The following is a 15,509-nucleotide window of genomic DNA, read 5'->3' on the forward strand; positions in this document are numbered from 1 at the left end:
GCCTCTGTCTGACATATACTAGGAGTTTAATAAATGCTTATTGACTGATCCACTCTAGGTTCTTGTAGCTATAATCTACTGGCAGAGAGATGTATGCCCCTAGATCAGGCCTTGAGGCTACACGTAACCCTTTAGGTCCCCAAGTGTGGCCCTTTGACAGAATCCTGGGCCCTCAAGTGCAGCCCTTTGATTGAATCCTAGACCCTCAGGTGTGGCCCTTTGAAGGAATCCAAGGATTGAGTCAAAGGGCCACACTTGAGGATCTAGAGGGCCACATGTGGCCTCATGGCTGAAAGTTCCCCACCCCCACCCTAGATTTATTACACTTTGATATTATTCAATCTCAGGGGCACCTTCATTGTTGCATTAGCAATTCTTTTATTGCTTCCCAATGGATTTTCTCTCATACTTGCCAGATTAATGTTCTAAAACTCTTCCTCTCTCTTCAAATCCCCTGTATCACCCGGGATCATTTTCCTCTCAGAAGAATATCTCACTTCCTATTTTCCTGGGATATCAAAGCCATACTCCATCAACTTCCTTTTTTCCCTTACTCTATACTTAAAAACCTTTATTCATCCCTTAATTTTTCCTTTGCTTTGTTCTCTGAAGCTTGCTAAAACTAACTCATCTACCCTTCTACATGTGTCTTGGAATCTTTCCTATCTCTTCTGGAAGTTTACTTCTCTGATAATTTTTTCATCTCTCTCGTCTTCAACATCACTTTTTTTTTTAAAGCAAAAAGGGCCAAGTGACTTGCCTAGGGTCACACAGCTAGTGTCCAAGGTTAGATTTGAACTCAAGTCCTCCTGATTCCAGGGCATGTACCACCTAGCTGCCCCTCCATATCACTTTATTGTATCACTAATTGTACATACTAGCTACCCAATAGGGTCTGGGGTCAAGAAGATTCATTTTCCTGAAACCAAATCTGGCCTCAGACACTTCCTAGCTGTGTGGCCCTGGACAAGTCATTTAATGCCTCAATGTCCCCATCTGTAAAATGAGCTGGAGAAGGAAATGGCTAACCACTCCAGTATCTGCCAGGAAATCCCCTACATGACAGAAAAATGTCTGAACAACAGCAAAAAGGTACTCAAAACATGTTTATAGAATTGAAATCTTTAGAGGCAGCTAAGTGACTTACCCAATGGCATGTTGTAGTAAGCAACAGAGTCAATATTCAATCCTAGGCCTTTGGACTCTAAATCCAGTTTTCCATTATATTGTGTTTCTATTTTTACTGAAGCAAACAAAAAGTTGGGAAGTATAAATTCTTTTACCTCTAATCTCTTTTTTTTGGGGGGGAGAGGAAGAAACACTTCAAAAAGAAGAGTATTAGCCAGATTTAGTCTCTCCACCTGGTCCTTCTTCTTTATACTCTCAGCCCCTTTTACCCAAATTCTTCTGAGTAGTGATCTATGGAGGGTATTAGTATCTATTATTTCTTAGTCTCCTTTCTCCTTTTTCTGTAGATATTGGCTCTCCAAACCAACATTTAAAATGTATTACTTCTGTATTATAGGATTTGACTTTGGTCAGGAATAGGATTTATCATAAGCAAGTGGTGGTGGCCCTGTGAATGGAATGTCGGGCCTGGAATCAGGAGGACCTGGGTTCAGATCTGACCACAGATACATACTAGCTGTGTGGTCCTTGGCAAGTCCCTTAATCTCTGTTTGATTCAGTTTCCTCACCTGTAAAATTGGGGAATAATAATAGCACCTACCTCCCAGGGTTGTTATAAGGATAAAAATCAAGTAATATTTGTAAAGTGCTTGGTATATAGTAGGTGCTATTGCTATTGTTCTACATTATTAAATATTAAATTAAATCAACTATTAAATATAAATGAACCATATATTGTTGTTGTTAGGATGATATTATCCAGAACTGCTATTTCATTGATATAGGAAACTCCTAGATAAGAAAATTCTCTCTACCAATGCAAGTTGGCATCTTCTTGGCAACTTAGAGAGTCTTAGAGAGTTGAGAGCATTAAGAGATTAAGTGACTTGTCCAGGGTCATACAGTGTGATTCAGAGGCAGGACTTAAACTCATATTCCTGGCTTTGGTGCCATCTCTCTATCCACTAAATCAGGCCACTTCTTTATTTGCTGCTTGAAATATATTGTCATGTATCTTCTATGTTAAGAGAAAAGTGGTCATTTATTTCTCTCACCCCCATGCCAAAAAAAAGTCCATTAAAAAAGGGGCATAAGGGTGGCTAGGTGGTGCAGTGAATCTCTATTCACTCCAGTGAATCTCCAGAGCACAGGCCCTGGAGTCAGGAGGACCTGAGTTCAAATGTGACCTCAGACACTTAACACTTACTAACCATGTGACCTTGGGCAAGTCACTTAACCCTAATTGCCCTGCCTTCCCCCCTCCAAAAAAAAAAGCAAAAAAAAAATGGGACATAGACAAAGACTGGAGTCCCTTCTTCCTCCTCCCAAGCAGTGTTTCTAGAAAATAGGACACTGAGAAGAAAAGACATTTCCTCATTTCAGTCCCAGATTGCCATTGAGAAGATAATGCAAGTCACTTAACCCTATTTGCCTCAGTTTCCTCATCTGTAAAATGAGGAGAAGGAAATGGCATACCACCCCAATATCTTTGCCAAGAAAGCCCCAAATGGGTTCATGGAGAGTTGGGCATGACTGTAGTGACTGAACATCCAATTGGCTTTGGGTACTGATCAAGGATAAAGAGCATCTATCTCTAAAGACGATTAACAGCAGAAAAATGTTTCATGAGAGCAGAGATACTATTTGACCTCAACTTCCAGCACTTAACACAGAGCTAGGTACATGGTAGGTACTTACTACTTTTGGTTGTGAGCATGAATGAAAGGGGCATGGATATCAGGAGGTCCTCCACCTCATTCAATATATCAAAAGAAGGCAATGGCATTTTGTGGGTGATGGCTTTTAGTCATATACAACTCTTCATGACCCTGTGGATCATATTTTCCGTGAGGTTTTCTTGACAAAGACATTGGAGTGGTTTGCTACTTCCATCTCTGGTGGATTAAGGCAAACAGAGGTTAAGTGACTTGCCCAGGGTCACACATCAAATAAGTGTCTGAGGCCAGATTTGAATTCAGGTCTTCCTGACTCTAAGCCCAGTGTTCTATCCAGTGAATCACCTAGCTACTTCCTGAGCACTTATTAAGCACCGACTATGTGCCAAGCTAAGCACTTTACAAATCTTCTCCCCTCTCAAAAGAATACCTCACCTCCAATTTTGATGACAAATCAAGGCCGTCCACCTTGTGATTCTCACAACCATCCTGTGTTGTTGTTGTTCAGGCATTTCAGTCGTGTTTGACTCTTCATAAGCCCACTTGGGGTTTCCCTGGTAGAGATACTGGAGTGGTTTGCCATTTCCTTCTCCAACTCATTTTATAGATGAAGAAACTGAGGCAAACAGGGTTAAGTGGCTTACCCAGGGTCACACAGCTGGTAAGTGTTGGAGACCAGATTTGAACTCAGGAAGCTGAGTCTTTCTGACTCCAGGCCCAGCACTCTATCCACTGTGCCACCTAGCTGCCCATAACAACTGTGTAAGGTAAAAGATATTATTATCCCTATTTTGTAGTTTAAGAAATTGAGGTAGATGAACGTTAAGTGACTTGCCCAAGGCCATATAGCTAGAAAGTATCTGAGGTCACATCTGAACTTAGATCTTCTTAACTAGCCCCCTATTTACTACCCCAAGCATAGTGCTTAGGTTACCCAGACCCATTCCCAGCAAATTAAAAAAAAAGAAACCATCTCCTCGGTCATCTTCTTTTAGGATTCATTCTTTCTGAACAAACCCATCAACTAAATAACCAGTTTAGATGTTTCCAGCCCTCCTAATTAATACTTAAAGGGAGTTTGTTCAATTCTTATTTCTGGTTGATGTCACTGGAAGAGAGATTTATACACATTACTAAGGTATCAGAGGGCTTGGAATGGATAAGTATCATAGATCTCTCTGGGCAGCCAGATTGGTTTTCTGTATGCACTGGGTCCAGGGGCACAGGAATACAGCTGAAGCTATGACTGAGAGGAACTCTAGGATCTCCACACCCAGGGATGTTGGAGCCAACTCAAACTGGCTTAGGTGAGCTGATTGTTAGATTTTCAGTGTGAGAATTTAAGTCTCAGAAATTAGTAAAGTCTGGAAAAGTATTTATTGTGCATATTAATTTTTTTCATATTAAATTTAAAAATGTGTCCTGATGTAATGTTAATGGGATAATAAGATCTTCTGCACCCTTTAATAGGCCTCACATGGAGCTCATGAGGGAAGAGCTTGCTTAGGGGGAGGTTTCCACACCTTTTGGCACTAAGTTGATCAGGCACCAAGGCAGGAGGGTTGTGATGCCTTCTGGTTCTGAGAAGTGTTTGTATACTTGGAGTTGGTGCTTTGCTTTGGGGGCTCACTTATGAGAAGGACCACTTGATTTCCTGGTTGAGACTCTGAGTAGCTGCATGTTCAGACATCCCCCTCCCCCCGACTGCTCAGATGTAAAGGCTCTCTTAATCCAGTGGTACATGTAAAGTGTATAGCAATATTGCTTTGATTCAGGCAGTCAGAGCCCTGTGTATTGGTCTTTATGCTAATTTATCTGCTTGTATTTTCTCTGTGTTTGCTGCTTGTATTTTCTCTGATGTTCAGAGTGCTGACCTTTCCCCTAAACTAGTGAATGTAATTAAAAGTAGGATTGTTAGCCCCTTTTTGAGCAGTCTTTCCTAGAAAAACATCAAAGAACCTGTGTTAGTAGGCTATCCTGGGTGTGCTAGGGTGCTTGCTGCTGCTACACCTGCATACAATTGCCCTCCCCCAGAGCTGGTTGTTAAATATTTATCAGCATAACTCTGTACCACACCTAATAATTCAGGGGAGAGGAAAGATTTAAGCAGGGTTCATGAGTCACCAAATTGACCCATATTTAATGAAATATTTATGGTGTCATTGTGTAGGAGTGAATGAAAGGTGAGGTTCCTGGATGCCAGCAGTGGCATAGTTTTAGTGGTCTGAGGTTTCCTTCCCATTCCATAAACCCTCTCTTATATGTCTCTGCCTAGTGAACTTCGGGGCAGACAGTCAGGGCACCTATCTGTGTTCCCGCTAGGCTGGTCTACAATCCTGCCCCAGACTATTCCAGAGTCAGAACATAGATTCCACCAAATAGGAAGTATCCTGCAGATCAGATCTATAAGCTGAATATATTTGCCCTTGAAATGATAGACAGTGAGACAGTGTAGTACAATGGAAAGAAGACTGGCTATGGAGTCCAGAGGACTTAGATTCAAATTCAGACTATATTATATGGGATGTGAGTTACAAGTAAGTAGCCTATCTTCTCTTGGACTCAAGTTTCCTTAACAGAAAAATGAGGGAGTTGGACCGGTTGGCTTCTGAGGTCCTTTCCAGAAGGAAAGATTGCCCAGCTGTGTACTTCTTAAATAAATTTGTAAAGATTTTGAAAGGCAGCTAGGTGGCACAATGGATACGGGCCTGGACCTGAGTCAGGAAGACTCATCTTGCTGAGTTCAAATCTGGCCTTAGCTATTTACTGTGTGAGCCTGGGCAAATCAACTTAACCCTGTTTGCCTCAGTTTCCTCATCTGTAAAATGAGCTGGAGAAGGAAATGCAAACCACTCCAGTATCTTTGCCAAGAAAACCCCAAATGGGGTCAAAAAGAGTCAGACATAACTGAAAAATGACTGAACAAAAAAAGATTTTGACCCTGAATTCATATTAGGTTGACTAAGGATTTACTGTAGGATTTTCCTGGTGAATCTGTTCTGAACCAATTCAACCAGACACTGAACTAAATCTGTGTATGCTAAAATAGAAATACATGATGAATGATCTGACTTGACAATTTTTTTAAATATAAAAATGTCAGAGTTTTTTTTTTTATGGTGCAAGTAAGCTAGATGAGAAAACATTGACCTTTACAATCTTGTAAAGATAAGGGTTAATCACATATACTTAAACTATATTATACACACTGATGTATCTGAAAAGATCTACTTGCATATTGTTGAGAGTTCTGCTATTGCATTTTCCATATTTATTGAGACTACATATGATGAGTTCAAATTCCACAGAAAATTAATTTTCCTGTACCCCTCTTTATTCCACATACACATATCTGGGTATCCTGAATTTGAAGCACGTTGCTCATGAGTCCCCACCAGTGTGTTTCCTTTACCAGGAAAGAAAGGAGACATTAGTTCAAAGCAAAATACATTTAAATCATAAGACAAGGAAACTATCAAGACAGACTTTTCTACCCACATATTTGGTGTATTCTACCAACTTACCATGCTACATGTAGGGGAGAGGACATATTCAGTGAAAAGGTATGGCCAAGTCACAGGCCTGAAAGACATACCCTTAGGGAGCTTGTGTGGCTGGGGTAAATAAAGGCTCAGATGTCCTCTGGTGATGTCATGAAGGAAGGTGTTTTCTCTTCTGAGTGATGGGGTCCTCTTTTGCTCTGCTCTCTAATACATTGCTGTTCTCTGCTGGGCATCTCTGAGGCTGCTATTTTCTGTTAGACTGCTAGTCTCGAACTATGGTGTGGTTGGTCATGGAAGAGCTAAAGTCTTTACTTTACTAGGTTAGGCATAACCTAGGGCTAAGAAGCAGCCTCTGTTCTTTTGGGTCTATTCAAGGTCCTTGGTTCTAACCAAATACCTGATTTCAGGTTAGAAAAGCGTTTTAAAAATCCTATTAAATTTCTGGGTTTTAGTCTGAATACCCCCAACCCATTTTGAAAACTATCCAGCAAAACTCCATGGAAGCTAAATGGGGTCTGGCATGCAGTGGTTCCCCTTAATTCCCATAATGCTCCCCGTTGGGCATTCAAATAAACCTAGTGGCAAAAATAAAAGGGCTATATCTTTGCCTTTCTTCTACATAGGTGTCTTTATTCTGAGTACCTGCCAGAAACAAAATTGCTAGTTTAATATTCTGGCCAACCCTAGGTCTCTCTGCATTCCTTTGCATGTTTCTAGAAACCATCCTCTTCCTGTCTGTTCCTGCTGCAACCTCCTTAGTTCAAGTCCTAATTATCTCCTAATGACATGGACTGCAATAATAGCCTCCCCACTGGCACGTTTCTACTTCTGCTCTCTGTTCTGAACGTTGAACTTGGCATCAGAAGACTTGGTTTGGAGCCCTTCCTCTGCCATTTATTACCTGGATGACCTTTGGCAAATCACTTAACCTCTTTGGGCTGAAATATCTTCATCTGCAAAATGAGGACTTTGAGCTAGATTATAGCTATGCTTCTTTCCAATCTGTTCTTCATGTTCTTACCAGATTAATCTTCCAAAACACTACTTGCTCTGTCATTTCCTTGCTCAGAGACTTTCCATTGTTCCCCTGTGCTTGTGGGATAAAATCCAAGAGATTCAGTCCAGCGCTCAAAGCCCTTACCAACTAATCTACCTTCCAGACCTATTTCCCATTGGTCATTACCTCCTGTTCTTGTTGAAGTGCTTAAGTTGTCCTTTAGCACTATTAGTCCTTTAAAGTCTCCTATCCTTTTTGAATCTATTTATATATTGTCCTGCCATGCCCTTCTATTTCCTTTATAGTTGTCCATATTATATCTAGGCTTCAAGACTCAACTTAAAGCTCACTTCTGTGAAGTCTTTCCAGTTTATGCCAGTCCAGAGTTCCCTATTTTCTTTGAACATATGTATGTATACATATATGTGTATATATACACATATGTATGTGTGTATTTATTTATTTATAGACCACCCTTAAAATCTGGATGAGTTGATTTGTCATATGCCACCATATATGTTGTAGACTAGTCAGTCAGTCAAAAACAATTTATTAAGTGCCAGGCACTATGCTAAATGCTTGGAATATCAATACAAGCAAAAATTGTCAATCCCTGCCCTCAAAGAACTTACATTCGAATGGGGAGACAACATACACACACAAAAATAAGCTGGAAAAGGGGAATGGTATGGAGAATGTACCCTGGGAGTGACGGGTTAAGTGGGGAAGCATGATGCTGAATTCTAGAGGAGTACAGCCTGGTGGGAAATGATGAGATGACTGGCTTGGTTGCCATCCTTAAATGGAGATTCTGGGAGAAACCATCCAATGAGAAGCAGAAATGAAGGGCAGAGGACACTTCTGAGGTATGAGTTCTGGAGTTGAACATTTTCCAGGAGGAACAGGGTGCTGGACTCAGGAGGAGTGCAGCCTTGTGGGAAGTGAAGAGATGGAAGTTCTGGGAGGGGACGTCCAATTTGGTCACAGGGGCCAGGAGGGCTCCAGAAAGTTAAAGGGAAAATGGGCTAGCTGAAAGAATGATGGACTTTGGGTAAGAGGTCTTACTTTTGGTTTGATTCCCACCTGGGCTATTTATTAGTTGTGTTTACACTGAAGTCACTTAATCTCTAAAAACTTCCATTTCCCCATCTGTAATAGGGAGGTGATACCAGCAAGGGGGAAATGATATGTAAACCTTAGAGTATCATTTAATGATTTGCTAACCCATATTTCAAGGCACCTTAGAGATTATTTATAACCTACTCATAGAATCCTTTGTATCATAGATGAGCAGTGATTTGTCTAATGCTATTCAGCAAAACAGAGGCTGAAACAGAAAGGAACTAGAAAAATATAACTCCTACTTTCCAGAACAGGGTGTCTGTCCCTGTCTCTGTCTCTCTGTCTTTCTCTCTCTCACTTTCTCCCTCCCCTATCTCTTTGTGTGCCTCTCTGTCTTTCTCTTAGGCATGAGTACATACACAGATATACACAGGCCTGTATTATTGCCTAGAAAATAAAAGATTCATGTGTTTGTTGCATCTTTGCCTTGTCGTCCTATATCTTTCCTCCCTTTAGTGGTAAAACGCCTTGAAAAGGGCATCTCCAGCCGGCTGTTCTACTTTTCTTCTCACTCCCTTCCTAGCTTTCTAGTCTGGCTTCCCAACCTCATCATTCAACCTCATTATTCAAATAAAGTGCTCCCTCCAAAGTTATCAGTGATCTTTTAATTTCCCAATCTAATAGCCTTTTCTCAATTCTCAACCTTCTTGACCTCTCTGCCACCTTTGACACTGTCCACCGATCACCACATTCTCCTTGATGTTCTCTACTCTCTGTTTTCATGACACTGCTCTAATCTGGTTCTTCTCCTACCTGTATGACCACTCCTTGGTATCATTTAGGGGATATTCATCCAGGTTGTCCCCATTAACACTGGATGTCCCTCACAACTCTGTCCTGGGCCCTCTTCTCTACTCTGTCTATATTATTTCACTTGGGAATTGCATTACCTCCCCTGGATTAGTGATGCTATCATCTCTGTGGAGATGATTTTCAAGTTTATTCATCCCTTGCTAACCTCTCTTCTGATCACTTGTCTCAACTGCCTCTTGGACATCTTAAACTGGATGTCCTATAGATATCTTAAATTCAACATATCTAAATGGAATATTCCCCCAGATTCTCCTCTTATAAAATTTCCTATTCCTGTTGATGTACTGCCATCCTCCCAGGCATCCAGGCTCACAATCTGCATTTCATACATGGGTCTCCTCTCTCTCTTGCATCACCCTTCCTCAACCACCCCGTATCCAACTTTGGCTTATGAGCCAATATCTAGCAATTCTACCTTCTTGGTATATCTCTCATATACCCTTTTCTTTTCTTTAACACTGCTATCACCCTGAAGCAGGCCCTCATGACCTCATGTCTGGCCTGTTGCAATAGCCTTTTGATTGGTCTCGTCTCAGATCTTCCAAATCCAATGACTTTTTCTCAATCCTCATTCTCTCTGCAGTCTTTGATACAGTTGATCACCCTCTTCTCCTTACATTTTCTTCTCTCTAGCTTTTCAGGTCATCATTTCCTCCTTGTTTTCCTCCTAACTATCTGACTACACCTTCTCATTCTTTGCTAGATCCTCACTCAGATCATTCCCTCTAACTATAGGTCCCACAAGATTCTGTCCTGGACTTTCTTATCTTCTCCCTCTGTTCTGCTTCACTTGGTGATCTCCTTAGTCCTTATGGATTTGCTCGTCATCTCTGTGCTGACAATTCTCATATCTACATATCCTACTTTCACCTCTCTGCTGACCTCCAATCTTGCATCTCCAACTACTTTTCACACAACTTGAGATAGGTGTCCATAGACATCTTAAAGTCAGCATGTCCAAAGCCCCTCTCCTTAACTTTCCCTAAAACCTTTCCCCCCTAACTTCCTTATTACTATGGAGGATGACAAAAACGTCCTAGTCCCTCAAACTAGCAACCGAGGCAATATCTTTGACTCCTCATCTTCTCTCATACAGCATATCCAATCTGTTGCAAAGGCCTGTTGATTTTATCTCTGCAACATCTCTCTAATATGTTTCCTTCTCTCCTACAACACTGCCACCACTTTGTTATCACTTCATGCCTGGACTATTACAATAGCCTACTGGTGAGTCTTCCAGCTTCACATCTCTCCCCATTCCCATCCATCCTCCATTCAGTCATCAAAGTGATTTTCATAAAGTGGAGATCAGACCATGTCACCCCCTTAACTCAATAAACTGCATAGGCTCCCTATCACCTCCAGGATCAAATACAAAAATACTCTGTTTGGCATTCAAAGCCCTTCCTGAGTCCCCTTCTACCTTTCCAGTCTTCTTACACCGTACTCCCTTGCCATGTACACTCCAGTTCAGTGGCACTTGTCTCCTTCTTGTTCTCTGAATAGATTCTCCATCTCTGCTCCCTTCATTTTCTCTGACTATCCTCCATGCCTGGAATGTTCTCCCTCCTAATCTCTACGAATTGGAGTCCCCGACTTCCTTTTAATTCCCACATAAAATCCCATTGTTTCCAGGTAGTCTTTCTTAAACCCCCTTACTTCTATTGCCTTTCTTTTAAAAACAATGTTCTATTTATCCTATATATAGTTTGTATATATTGTGAGCTCCTTGAAGGTATGGATTATTTTTTGCTTCTTTGGATCCCCAATGCTTAGCATAATGCCTGGCACATAGTAGGTGTTTAATAAATGATTACTGAATGACTGATTCTCATTCCAGTCTGTCCTCTACTCAGCTGTCATATTGATCTTCCTAAAGTGCTAGCCTTGCCTCCCTATTCACTGAACTTCAGTGGCTCATTATCACCTACAGAACAAATAGAAAATCCTCTTGGGTGTTCAAAGCACTTCATAACTGGGCCCTCCTACTTTTCTCATCTTCTTACAACTTAACCCCCATACCCTGAGATACTGTGACACTGGTCTCCTTGCTGTTCCTCACTAATTCCATCTCTAGCCATCTTCACTGACTATCCCCCATTCCTAGAGTTCTCTCCTTCCTGTCTCTGTCTTCTGGCTTCCTTCAAGTCCCAGCTAATATCTTACCTGCTTGAAAAAGCCTTTTGATTTCCCCCTCAATACTAGTATCTTTCCCCTATTGACTATCTTGCAAATAACTTGCTTGTATATAGTTATTTACTGATTGTCTCCCTTGAAAGCATGGACTATTTTTTACTTTTCTTAGAATCTCCAGAACTTAGCAAGGTGCCTGGCACATATTAATAGCCCTTTGGGCAGAGGTCATGTCCTACACTTGGTGTCCTTCATAATGCTTATTAGAATAATGGAGGGACACATGGTAGTAACTCCAATATTTGTTGTCACACCAGTTGATCTTGTGTGTGGTCCCATGTTTCATAAAGGACTAGGGGGAAAAACAGGAATGATTCTTTTATACCAAGTCCCTGATTACATTATCCATTCTCTTTACTGCTTCTCTCAGGATTTGAGAAATAAAGTGGAAGGGAGTGAAGATGAAGGAAATGGAGCAATCTCTTTGTTCTTAGGAAGTCCATACTCTTAGATATGAGAACTAAAACTAACAGAGGAAGAATTGGGAACATGACTTCCCCTGGATTCAATCACAGCCCAAGAAGTAAGGTCTTCTTAGGAATGTAAGCAAGAGTCACAAATGAATTCTTGTACTAATGAACTGATAACTTTTAAAAGTGGTCAGAGGTAGTCATTTCATTCCCCTACCTTCATCCTTGTGACTTCAATCTTAATGTTAATAGTTCTTCTAATACTCAAGACTCTCAGTTCCTTACCCTCCTCAAAAGGTTAAAATTTTATTTTCTTAATTCTTTTTTTCTTACCTCTTATGACCTCTATCTTAGCGGTTTACTGGACTTCAGTATAACTGGAAATTGCTCTGCCTCTGAAATTCTTTCTGACCACAATCTCCCATCCTTTCACCTTACTCATAGCCTCATTTCTACCCATATTGGGACCTCTACTCCCTCAGTCCTTCCTTAGTCTCCCAACAGGGGCCATCTTTAGTCATTCTGATCTATATCTCGCCACTGGACCCAGATGGCTCCAGAGGAAAAAGTGAGGCTAGTGACTTTGCATCATCCTGCCTCACTTAAATCCAATTCACTTGAAAGTCATGGCATCATATTCTTGGTCATACTCATGGTCATCTTCAAGAGCAAAGGACCCAACAACAGCAACAACAAATTCTCCCAGTCCAGCGTTCCTTTTCTTATTTCACTCCTCGCCCCCTCCCCCCCCCTTTCCTTCCCCCCCCCCCCCCCCCCCCCCCCCCCCCGCTCTTCCTTTATAGTTTTGAGCCTTTTGTGTCACTTGACATTGTTGGCCACCATTTTTTTTTTACATTTTTTTCTTTCTTGCCTTTCATGACATTGTTCTTTTCTGGGTCTTCTGCTTCTGTGATGGCTCTTTCTATCTCCTCCAATTATTCCTATTCTTCCTTTTGACATTTAGAGCCTTTTATTACTTGACTCAACCCTGTCTCTCCAACCTGGAGAACTTTGGTTCATCTAGATTTGTGTTTTAGCTATGTATGCCTCACACGCTCCATCTCCAATCTCCATACCTTTGCACTAGTTATCCCCAATGTCTGGAATTTACTCCTTCCTCACCTCTTCCTTTTGGAATGCATAATTTTCCTCCAAGCTTAGCTCAAGTACAACTTTTTCTTAATTCCCCTCAACTTTCCCAATGAATGATCGCATATTTATTTTGTATATCTCTTCAATATATCTGTACCTGTACATGTTGTCTCCTCTGATAGAATGTAGACTCGTTTGGCAGCAGAGATTTTTACTATTTTTTTATTCTTTTTATGCACACTGCCTAACATATAATAGTTGCTTGCTTCATAAAGGCTTAATTGATGGATTCTTCTTTTCCTCTTAAGAGTGAGCACCCTCAAAATCTCTGTCCTCTTGTTCACTGGATCTTCTTGTTCTAAAATGTTCCCATATTAATTTAATCCACCCACATGGCTGCAGTTATCACCTTCATGTTGATTCCAAATAATTCCTCTGACTTCTAGTTCTACATTTCTGTCTCCTTGAAGAACATCTCCATCTAGATATCCTCCTGCTGGACCTCAAACTCTACATGTCCAAGAGTGAACTCAATATTTCTCTTCCCTCCAATCCTATCTGTCCGTTGGACTTCCCTAATTTTGCTGATGGTAACACTTTCATATATACTTGAAACTTTGGTGTCCTCTGTGGATAGGAAGGTTACTGATGGAGGAGGGTGGTGAGGAAGAAAGAATAGTTAATTAGTTGCCAAGTCCTATTGATTTTACTCCTCTAACATCTAAGAAATTTGTCCCATCCTTCTCATCCACATTCATTACCATATTGGAGGCCTCCTCATCTGAGCTACTCTAATAGCCTCTTAAACTGATCTCTTTCCTTCTGGTATCTCTTTCTTTCTTTTTTTTTTTTTCCAAAATTTTATTTTAGACTCAAATGCCAGAACAAAAATACAGAACAGAGAAAAGAAACAATATATCATAAACTTAAATAATGGAACTTAAATAAAAAGTTAGAAAGGGGAAAAAAAGTGTGTTGTGTGCATAGCAGAACAAAAGAGAGGATTCAACAAATTTTCATTTCAAGAAAGCCTATATGATAAATAATACTCATTGTGTTGAGAATTGTCCATCTTTTCTTTGCTTCCTTGTGAGTTTTCTTTTGTTCTCTGCTGTGCACTTTTTTACTTTGTTCTTTTTTTCCCCTCCCTGTAACCGTCCCCCTGCTCGGGGCCACAATAAAGTTCAGATATTTCTCTATAGCTATAAATATATACATACCCTCCCCCACCCCCATCCCCAGAAGGCTACAATAAAGTTTAGATATCTTTCTCTATAGCTATAGATAAATACGTACACATATACATATATACATACATATATTTTCTCAAACCTATTCTAGTCCTGATCTTTGTTTTTATGGATGTGCATATCTCTTGTTTCCTATTCCTCCTGCCTCCTCTGTTTTACTTCGACCCACTACTTTGCCCTTCTCTGACTTGCCTACCCCCCTCCAAGGATTCCTCCCCTATCCTCCCATTCTCATAAATCTAAACACCCTTCTATGCCCCTATTTTATCTATTCCTTCACCCTCCCCTCTAAAGATCCCTCCCTTGTCCTCTCCCCCCTCCCTATGCCCCTATTGTTTTTTTATTTCTTCTGAATTTAAAAGACTTTTATACTCTTCTAAATATGTATGTATTGTTTCCTCTTAAATTCATTCCTGATGAAAGTAGGTTACCAGAACTACCAGTCCTCCTCTCCCATCTAATTCCTGTGTATCAATTCTTCCTCTTGCATCTCATTTGTATAAAATAATTACTCCTTTTAGCTGTTCCTAAATGGTTTTACTTTTTAAATTCAGATCATATTCAGGTTTACCCCAATCTTTCTAATGAACTACCCAATTATTGATAAGAATCTTAGACATACATTTTACATATATAAAAAGTAAACAGTCTGTCCTTATGGGTCCTTTATAATCAGTCCTTGTTATGTGCCTTATATTTCTCTTGGTTCTTGTATGTTGAATCTTCTATTAATTTCAGGATTTTTTTTTAACAAACTCTTGAAAGTCTGAAAGTTTTTATCAAATATCCTTTTTTTTTTTCCATTCAGGAGAATACTTAACTTTGCAGGGTATGATATTTTTGGCCAGAGCACCAATTCTTTTGCTCTTTAATATGTTGTGTTCGAAGACCTGCGGTCCTTTAATGTCTCTTCTGCTAGGTCTTGTGTAATTCTAGTTGTGGCACCATCATATTTAAATTGTTTTAATCTTGATTCTTTTAATACTTTTTCCTTGAGCTAGGAGTTTCAGAATTTGATGATGATATTCCTATGAGTTTTCCTCATGAGATCTCTTTTAAGTAGTGATCGATACATTTTTTTTCTTTCTACTTTCCCCCTTATATACTTATATAATACTTCAGGAAAATTTTCTTTAATTATTTGTTGTATTATTGTATCAAGATTCTTTTTTTGACTGCAACTTTCAATTAGGCTGGTTATTTTTATATTTTCTCTTCTTGATCTATTTTCCAAATCAGTTGTTTTTTTTAAGATGTTTTAATTTCTTTTTTCATTATTCATATTTTGTTTAATAATTTTTTGATTTCTTATAATTTCACTGGCT

General features: G+C 40.0%; 1 long non-coding RNA gene across 1 annotated transcript in view; it reads left to right on the forward strand.

Moving 5' to 3' along the window:
• Window positions 1-3,758: 3,758 nt before the first annotated feature.
• The window catches only part of LOC138159362 (uncharacterized), a 45,156-nt gene continuing 33,405 nt past the window's right edge, over window positions 3,759-15,509 (forward strand). Inside the window, exon 1 of the long non-coding RNA XR_011167877.1 lies at window positions 3,759-4,111. This is a non-coding gene — a long non-coding RNA (uncharacterized lncRNA). The remainder of the gene's footprint in view (window positions 4,112-15,509) is intronic.

This window comes from Petaurus breviceps, unplaced genomic scaffold, assembly GCF_028583685.1.
Source record: "Petaurus breviceps papuanus isolate PSGF00001 unplaced genomic scaffold, PetGlider_PUasm1.0 118, whole genome shotgun sequence".
Classification (NCBI taxonomy): domain Eukaryota; kingdom Metazoa; phylum Chordata; class Mammalia; order Diprotodontia; family Petauridae; genus Petaurus; species Petaurus breviceps.